This window comes from Pleurodeles waltl, chromosome 7, assembly GCF_031143425.1.
Source record: "Pleurodeles waltl isolate 20211129_DDA chromosome 7, aPleWal1.hap1.20221129, whole genome shotgun sequence".
NCBI classification, from domain to species: Eukaryota; Metazoa; Chordata; class Amphibia; order Caudata; family Salamandridae; genus Pleurodeles; species Pleurodeles waltl.
The window spans coordinates 477,820,919-477,830,824 of record NC_090446.1 but is presented as its reverse complement, the minus strand read 5'-3'; positions in this window follow the sequence as shown (position 1 = coordinate 477,830,824).

Here is a 9,906-nt window from a genome sequence, read left to right as displayed (position 1 = left end):
CTGCGTTTATCATGGTTCGAATTTTATATTTTGTTAAATACGGATCCCGCAACAAAGCAAAGTGCTAGGGGACTCCAAAACCAGTATGCAGTGCAAAGAAGGCTAAAATCGGTGTTACATTTCCTCAAATGTTTTTTTTGTTCCTTTGTTTGTGTTATATCTGATAACAAGCATGGCCTGGATTGTGAGCTTGTTGTTGACAGAGGTTTGTTTTGTGGTTAAAGAAGTATCCTCCATAAATGTGTGGTGTGACAAATGCAGCTTGTGTGAAAGCTTGATTGAAAGCAGTGCTTAATTTGTAAATAAAGTGCTAGGGCTCTTGTTAGTAGGCATCTGCAGCGTGCAATCAATAGCACTAGTGTTAGAACTGGCATCCTTAGGGGTGGTCTTACCCCAGACTTTTTTTTTTTTTTCCTTTCCCTCCTGGTTTGTTGGGGTATCTTTTTGTGGGGCTTACATTGGATTACCATGTTGGGAAATTGCACAAATACTTTACTCACTGCCTTCTATGTTTAACCTGCCTGCTCTGCACCAAGCTACCAGAGGGTGAAAGCAGATTAGTCTGAGTTGTATTTCTGACTAGAGTGGGTGGCTTCTGCTTGGCTGAGGTACATACCCTAGCCAAACAGAGACCCCATTTTGAACATCGGTGATTAGTGGTGAAGATAAGACTTGTTTGTGCAGTACCATCTAGTGTTTCAGTGCGGACTACATCCCCATACTTAACTCCTCCCACTTTTTATGCCTGCTCTATACCAATTGGCATTTTTCATTTTTGTTTTCCATTCTCTCTTAATTGGCCTTTTGGATTTTTCTTCTATATTGTCTCACTGGAGAAGCCGCACCTGCTGTAGCTGACTTTGCACTGACCAGGTTTGAATCATATACTGAGCCACAGATAAAGCCCTTCTGCAACGGCTTTCAACTGCCCATAAGGGGTTTCACCAGGATGGTGGAACTACAAAGGCTTTGAGGGCCTGGGGAAGCCATCCTCCTAGAGGAGGACCCAGAAATCCCACAGGAGGAAGAGGACCTGATCTTGGATTCCCATGAGAAAGGGGAACCACATGTGGAAAGGGCCTGCAATTTTGCAGGAGTGTTCTACTCTGCTTCAGACTGGGAGTAAATGGAATGAAAGGAATGCAGCACTCTTACTCTTTAGTTTATTATGGGACTTCCCAAGTGTGTCATAGAGGAAAATAATAACAGGCGCTTTTATTCCAAGTGCAGCAACATGTGCAGTTCTCAAAATAATCACAGCAGCAGGGTAATAATGATCTATGAAACACAGAAAATGCAATATTTCAACAACAAATATATATATCTATAATCTTCACACCATTTTTTCAATTGAGTTAACAATGCGGCACTCACAGGATTTCATCAGACATTTATTCCATAACAGGACCCCCAAACAAACTAACACCAACGCGTTTCGACCTTCCTGGTCTTGATCACTGTAATGATCCAATACAATTCAAGCACTATTTATACTAATCCTCTAAGCCATGCCCTTATGTGGCATTCTGGAATATGTAGTAGTTTATTTTACAGTGTATGCTATTTCTAAGGCATTTCAGGACTTATGTCTGAGTGATTTGGTAATATAAAAATGAGGACACTACGTATGCAATGACCAAACTCCCTCAGGACTGGATTGGTTGTCCATGAAATAGTATGGTTTTGCAACAATACAAAAGCATGAACGGGGTGGCGATAGGGTTCAAAGATTGACATTTGGAGTCCAGATATATCATTAGGTTGAAGATAAAGATGCCATTTGGGATCAACTATGACGAAGAATTGTATTGTCCTCTTTAAGCTTGGTTGTATAATACGGACTAGATTTCACTGTCAATGTAAAAACCAATGAAGTAAATTAATTGAAATAAGTGAAATAGCTTTAATTAAGAATAATTGGGAGTTGGATCCCTACAGATAAATGAGGAAATATAGGTTGAAAGATTGTTTGAAAAAGTTACATTGAAAAATGGAAACTGATATTTTTGAGGTGCAACATAATACCAAATTGTAATGTTGAGTAGAGTAGCCGTTATGTTTGTATATTCTTTATGTGCACTAAATTTTTCTATTTTTTGTGTTAGCAGTACACATTGGGGTTTAAATGGCTATGGGTGTGGCTTTAGAAATAGCGTACACTGTAAAAACTACATATCCCAGAATGCCACATAAGGGCACGGCTTAGAGGATTAGTATAAATAGTGCTTGTAATGGATTGGATAATTAACGTGTTCAAGACCAGGAAGGTCGAAACGCGTTGGTATTAGTTTGTTTGGGGTCCTGTTATGGAATAAAAGAAGTCTGATGAAATCCTGGGAGTGCCGCATTATTGAGTCAATTGTCAAACTGGTGTGAAGATTGACAGGGGTAGGTCTTTCCCTGATGCAGGCACAGACATGAGATTTGTGCGTCTCTTTGGACCAGTTGGAGCTGACGATATATAGATATCTCGACTCCAACATAATCCCTTGTCTGCCACCTGCAGGTTGTGGAATCCTGGACAACCGAAACAAGATGGAGATTTCCTCCCCCCCCCCCCCCCCCCCCCCCTTTTTTTATTTTTTATTTTTTTTTTTATTTTTTTTATTTATTACATGGGATTCTTTTCTGGGCAATGGCTCCACTCCCAGTGAGTTCCTCCTTCTCCCAGTTGTTAAGCTTTCCCACCTTATATACTTTAAACAAACGTAAGAGAAAGGTTTTAGAAGCCCCCCCCCCTCCCTTTCAGTAAGTTGTTCAAAAGCTTGCCATACCAGTCAGTGTTGAATAAACATGCTAGAGACAGGCCAGATCCCAAAGTGTACTTCTAAGCCTGAGCTACACATTGCTCTATCATAAGCATTCTGAGCCTGGTACATCCTTATTTCCATCTTAGGAGAGAAAACTTAACAAGCTGTGTGTGGAAAAACACCTGCACCACCAATGTGACAGCGTTTGGAGCTAAGCTAGGCACAGACTGGAGTCCATGGTCAAGATTGAGCCGGTGGTTAAATGTAGATAGCATTACAAGGAGCAAGAGTGGTTCTGAGACAAGGGAGCAGGGTCTCTTCCAGAAAGATGTAATTGGATGAGCTGGTAGAGAAGAGGGAGGAGAGAGAACTCAAACTGGAGCATGCTCGATTGGAGCAGGCCAGTGAGAAGAAAAGGCTGTCTCTTGAGGAAAAGTAAATGGCCCATGAACTGAGTTTGAAAGAATTGGACATAAGAGCCCTGGAAGTAGGGTCCAGCAGTGGAAATGGTGGTAGCATACCGGAAGTGCCTACTCGTGAACCCAGTCCACATCCCAAAATATGTGGTGCCCAGTTTCAGTGTGGGGGCTGATGTGGATAAGTGGCTAGCAGCCTATAAAGTGGCCCAGAAGAATCCTGGGGAGGTAGTATTTGGCAGTACATGCCCCGGCGGGGAAGGATACCCTCCTTTTAGAGGTAAAGGACCAGATCAATTACCCTGTTATGTAAGGTATCCTAATCAAGAAGTTCGGTCCAACACCTTAAAGATACCAACAAAGTGTCAGGCCAGTAGCAAACTCAACACGCAGAGCTGGGTGAATTTTCTAGATCATGCTGGTAAGACAATGGAGGGCAGCAATGTGAATGTTTTGATGGGCTGTACAACTTGTTTTTGAAGGAGCGCGTGCTTGATAGTTGTTTTACAGAGCTGCACCAACACCTGGTGGAGAGCAAGCGGACTGATCCCAGGAGGCTTGCTGAGGAGGCGTATCCTGAGTCCGCACCAGGGTGTCCACAAAGCTATCTTGGGGGTGGGAGGGGGTGTGGGGGTGGGAGGGGGTGTGGGGGGGGGGGGGGGGTGGGGGGGGGGGGGGGGGGTTGGGCAGGGTTGGGTTCCCACCAGAAGAGAGAAGGGGAGATACAAAAAAAAGTTCTCCAAAGGCCCCCAAAACCATTCACAGGGGGAATGGGTCTAGTTCAGATTCCCAATCTGGCCATCAGAAAACAAGCCACTCTGACAAGTCAGCAGCCCAGAACAGCCAAGTTCTATGAGTGCAGTGAGTATGGATGCCACAAGGGGACCCCAAGTGTCCAAAAAGAGCACACCCTCCGATTAGCAGCAAGACCATAGGGGTGGCTAGGATAGTGCTGGGGGTGAGGAGTTTGTCCTAGTTAATGGAGTTAAGTAGGGTTACCCTAGTGTCTCTGGGTGACCGAGAGATGGTTCCTAAGATTCATGTGCCACCTAATACTGCCAAGTATGGGCAATGGGTCACCATCAATGGGCAAGGTATTGAGGCTCTGAGAGATACTGGCACCAGTATGACTATGTTAAGGAGTCCTATGGTGTCCCCAAAGGAGATAATTCACATGTATTTGTCCAAGTTGTGGAGGGTCACTATCCAGTGGTCCTGGTTCCATTTGAGTGGGGAGGGGCTTCAGACCATCTGAGAGTTGCTATAAGCCCTGCTTGGAATGTTTGTTGGGTAATGACCTAGAGTCTTCCGTCCGGAAGGAGGTAGAACTTCAGGCTCACATGGAGAAGTTGGGGGTTATCTGGATGGATCTGCTACCACAAGATCCATGGCTGCCCTGGAGAGGGGAGTCAAGAAGGCCTGGAGCAATGGCCCAACCAGCTGATAAAGAGGAGGAAGACCAATTGTATGGTAAACCAGCCCCAGAGTACCCTCAGTGAGATGGATTGGGTGCCCCCTGAGGACCTCCTAGGGTCAACTGAGGAGGGTACTGCTTTCCTTGGTGACATACCTGCCCCTGCAGACTGGCTAGTGAAAGGAGGTCCTAACAATGAGTTCTGTAGGGCACAGACATAGTGTCCAACCCTTGAAAGCATAAGGCACAGGTGGAAGCCCAAGCATCAGGTGATGCCGCTGGAGGCTATCACATTTACTGGGAGGATGGCCTCCTATATAGTGAGCTAAGGCTCCTGTGCATGGGAGAACATGGGCCCTAGTAGTCCCCCAATGCTACAGGGGTGCACTACTGGGATTAGCTCATGAGATAACCCTGGCAGGACGCCTGGGCCAAGACAAGACCCTTGCAAGGATTGTCTACCACTTTTATTGGCCTAAGATAAGTACCTCCTCAGACACATTCTGTAGAACCTGTGAGACCTGCCAGGCTCGTGGGAGGACTGGCAGAAGCTGAAAGCTTCCCTATAATCCTTGCCTGTCATTAGCACCCCCTTTGAATGGGTGGGCATTGACATTGTTGGACCTATGGGTCCCCAGGCTGCTTCTGGTCACGGGTTTATCCAGGTTCTGGTGCCACACTGTACCCAGAGCCCAGACCTCTAAGGTCCACCACTGTATGGGGATTTTCACCCGGGTAGGGTTCCCCAAAGAAGTGGTGTCTGCCAGGGACACCACTTCATGTCTGCTTATATGCAGTCCATGTGGAGGGAGCGTGGGCACCTTGCACGTTCTCCACCCCCAAACCAATGGGCTTGTTGAGAGGTTCAACAAGACCCTGAAAGGCATGATCAGGAGTCTGCCTGAGGAGAAAGTGGGATATCCTCTTGCCCTGTTTTCCTACCAGGAGGCACCCCAGAAGGGATTGGGCTTCAGCACCTTTGAGCTTCTGAATGGGCACCCTGTCAGGGGACATCTTAGCTTGGTGAAGGAGGGTTGGGAGCAGGCTCCCAAGAAGGTTCCCCTGGATGTGTTGAACTGTGTTGTGGCCTTCTGTAGCCATAGGGCTAAGTTGGTAGGCACAAGCTTCTGACAACTTAGAAGCTAGCCAGGCTGTCATGAAGGAGTGGTAAGACCACAACCCTACCACTCTACCTGGGCAAAAAGTGTGGGTGATGAAGCCTGGGGCCCTCCAGGATTGTAGATCTTGCCCCTACGAGGTGAATGAGAAAAGGGGAAGGTCACCTATGTGGTGGACCTCAAGACCCCTAGCCAACCCTATAGGGTGCTGCATATCAGTTGCCTCAAATCCTACTCTGAGAGGTCAGAAGTCATCATGTTACTGCTGACGGATAGGTCTAATGAGGAAAGTGAACCTCTGTCTGATTTCTTAGCCTCTAAAGCAGAAGTCTTCAAACTTTTTGACGCCGGGACCCCCTCTTAAAAAAATTTAGGTGTAAGGACCCCCTTCTGATAAAAAATTCTAGAACCTGGTACACCTCATCATCAACAATAATAAACGTCCCCATTTCCCACAGCAAATCATTTTTACTGTGAGGAAATAATATTAAACAGTGTTTAGCAAACCAAAGGTCAGTGAGTGTGGGGGTGTGGTCAAGGGTGTGGCTAAAAACAAAGGTACTCATTTATGAGGATTTGGCATAGGAGAGTGCCACAAGTCTTCTTGCTACACTGCCCCACGCCAATACAAAAGGGCAGGAATGCACTGTATTTATGAAATACAGTGCTTTCCTGTCCTTTTCCCCCGCGCTGGAGCACAATTGTTGCCTAGCGCCAATATAGGCAGGATTGTATTTGTGCAGGAAGGGGCACCTTCTGGCGCAAAAACAATCCAGAGAGGTATTGTACCTCTTTCTATATGTGCGGCAGATAGCAACACACATGGAAAGAGGAAAAAACAATGAGAAATGAAAACATTTCTCCTCATTATGCCTCTCTGGGGAGGCGTAAGGTTTTGGCACTGCTCCAGTTTACGTGATTTTGTAAATCTGGGGCAGTGTCAAAATCCATGCGTGTTGCATGGGAACACCCACCACTACTCCCATGGAACGCCTCCTTGAGTCAAAGTAAGGCAATGCAGCAGCTTGCGCTGCTTTGCCTTTCTCCATATCTACAACGCCATTCAAAGCCACTCAGGAAGGCTTTGCGTCACCTCATAGGTATGATTGAGAGGCCTGTGCCGCCGGAGCATCAAAAAGGTGATGCTCCAGCAGCGCAAGCCTCTCATAAATAAACTCAAAATATTCTCTGTTTTTTTTTTTTTTAGGTCTTTCACTGTCAGATAGCTACATATAAAATAATAGCCAGCTTAAATGAAAAATAAATAAAAGAAAGTTGTTACTTATTGGTAAATGCACTGTAGTGCATTATGAAACCTCTATAAGTTAATGCACTGCAGAGGTCTGCGTGTAACCAGAGAGCGACAGAGCGAAATCTTGGTTAGTGCAGTTGAGAATAGTGACTTGTGTATTTTTAGTGCCATGAGGTAACAGTCTGTGACAGAAAGCACTGAATATGTGAGGCATTATTTTATACTTGCATTACACACAGTATAAGATAGGCCACTACAAAAAGGTTTAAGACAAAACTGTGGTTCCAAAATGTAGATTTAAGTAATACCAGAGCATATGCAATACCTTATTTTTTTTTAAATAGCTGTCCCTTCAACACCTCCAGGTGAAGTAAGCACTGTGAAAATACAATTACAATTAAAAGCAGGCACTTCACAGCCCAGTTGTTAACTCTTTGCACTACCCTCAAAAAGAATAAATATTTGTCGTCCCAAAGCTTTGAGTGATTCCATCAATTAAAGGTGCTCCCAAGCACCCTTTACATTTGCAGATGAGCTCATAGAGCACATTTGCAATTCATTCAGGAAGCAGACGCCCTGGGAAGGCCTCAGTTGTCTGTGCGGCTTTCACAGCACAGGAGACTCAAAGTTCAGCTGAGGCATTTTGAGGATCGGCTGGGGGACTGTGGGACCCCCTTTCCAGGACTCCACGGCCCCCCTGGGGGTCCCGACCCCCAGATTGAAGACCTCTGCTCTAAAGAGTAAGATGGATCTGTGGAAGGAGTGAGCCTTTCCCCACCTTAACTCCTGAACAACAGAAGGACTGCTGCCAGATTTTGGACCAGTGCTCTTCTCCCTTATCTCTGGAATTACCCGCTTGTGCGCCCATGATGTGGACACAGGAGACAACTGCCCTGCCAAGCACAAATCCTACAGGTTGCCTTATGATGTGAAAGCCAGCAGCATAATCTATTTACGAAGATGCTGAATTTGAAGGTGATAGAGCCCTCTAATAGCCCCCGGTCCAGTCTGTTGGTTCTGATGCCGAAAGCTACCCCACCGGGCACCACACATGAGCTAAGGTTCTGTGTCGATTACAGGTGGCTCAATTCTGTAACTAAGACTGATGGTCATCCCATCCCCAGGCAGATGAGATGATTGATCAGTTGGGAGCTGGCAGGTACTTGAGTAACTTTGATCTCAACTCTAGATACTTAACTGATGGAGCTAAGGAGAGGTCATCCTTCTCCATCCCAGAGGGCCACTACCAATTCACAGTGATGCCCTTTAGCCTCAAGAACTCCCCTGCCACCTTCCAGAGGCTGGTAAACCATGTACTCGCCGGGTTGGAGGTCATGTCTGCTTCCTACGTATGTCTTCAGTAGCAGCTTGGAAGACCACCTTAGGCCTTGCACCTGGCAGGCCTGAATATGAAGGCCAGTAAGTACCAGACTGGGCAGGGGTCAGTGATGTACTTGGGACACCTGGTGGGCGGGGTTAAGCCTACAGGCCAAGATCGAGGCTATCATGGCCTGAGAGTCCTCAAAACTCAGACTAAGGTCAGCGCTTCCCCGGGCCTCACTGGGTACCATAGATTTGTCACCATTGTTATTCCTTGTCTGAGTTGACCTCTACAAAAAACAACCAAGAAAGGTGATTTATACCAAGGTATGCCAAAAAGCATTGGTTTCCCTAAAGCAAGCCATGTCCACAGCCCCTGTGCTCAAGGCCCCTGACTTCTTTCAGGAGTTCATTATACAAACTGATGCCTCAGCATGGTGTAGGGGGCAGTACTGTCACAACTCAATGAGGAGGGCCTGGATAAGCCTGTAGCTTTCATCTCCAGGAGGCTACCCCCGCCCTGCCAATGTCATACCAACATAACTTCTGACCAACACACCCCTACAAGTTGACATTTCACCTATAAAATGGCTTGAGCAGCAGGTATTAGTCATTCTTGATGTGTATTTAATTAATAAACAGCTGTTATGCTAGTTTGTGATTTAGACAGCACCACCATGTGGCATACTGTCATAGGTGCTGGTGTTTACAATTAGGTGACTGTGCCAAGTACTGGAAACCACCAGCTCAAATTAAACACTGAGAAACAGTCTCATGATTTCTGAAATTCACAGTCTCTGCATGGCTGGCGAATAGTTTTGTGTGGTTGCATCTAATACTAAGAAGTATTTCTGTTTGATTTTCTTCATTTTTGTTTCACTGTTTGGTGATTCATGCCAGACCAAAATCAAGTAATGCTCCTAACAAATTCTCATTTGTGTGGGTAAAAGAACCATGATATATAGTTCTGATATCTACATACTCCTGGCCAGATTTACAATTTGGCACCCCAGGCACTGGTTTGAGAGTGGCTGCCAGCTTCCTTCATTTTGGGTGAGATTGGTAAAACAGAAGGATTGTGAGTCATGCAAGTTTGAGTTGTCCTAGTTTCATGCTCCCAAGAAACCCCTGAAACAACTGCAGCTTCCTTAACCGTCGGCCATAAGCTTTACAGGCAGTTCATGTCAATAAAATAAGATGGCCAGTAATGTGTATGATTTATCTTTCCTCACTTTGTCTTCCCTCCCCTCGAATCCCCCCCCCCCCCCCCCCCCCCCCCCCCCCCCCCCCACTCCACATCTTGTGAGATAACTGACAATCTAATTGAGAGGTGCAGGTTTGGACATTTTCTATTACACATCTCAATATCCGTGGCCATTAGGAAAAGTTGTTGGCCTGTTATGCTAGTTCTGTTCCCTGGGTATCTTCATCAAAATCATAAGCACTGAATGGTCCCACGCTTGTGAACCCTGGAGCACCTATATAATACATGTACGTTCATCAATCTAAAAAATGTACACTCAACAATTGGACTCAATAAACAGGCTAAGAAGTAGATACTTTATCTTCAATAAAAAAAAAATACTTATTTATAGGTCACTAATGTGTAAGTGGAACATAATTATTCTTCAACATA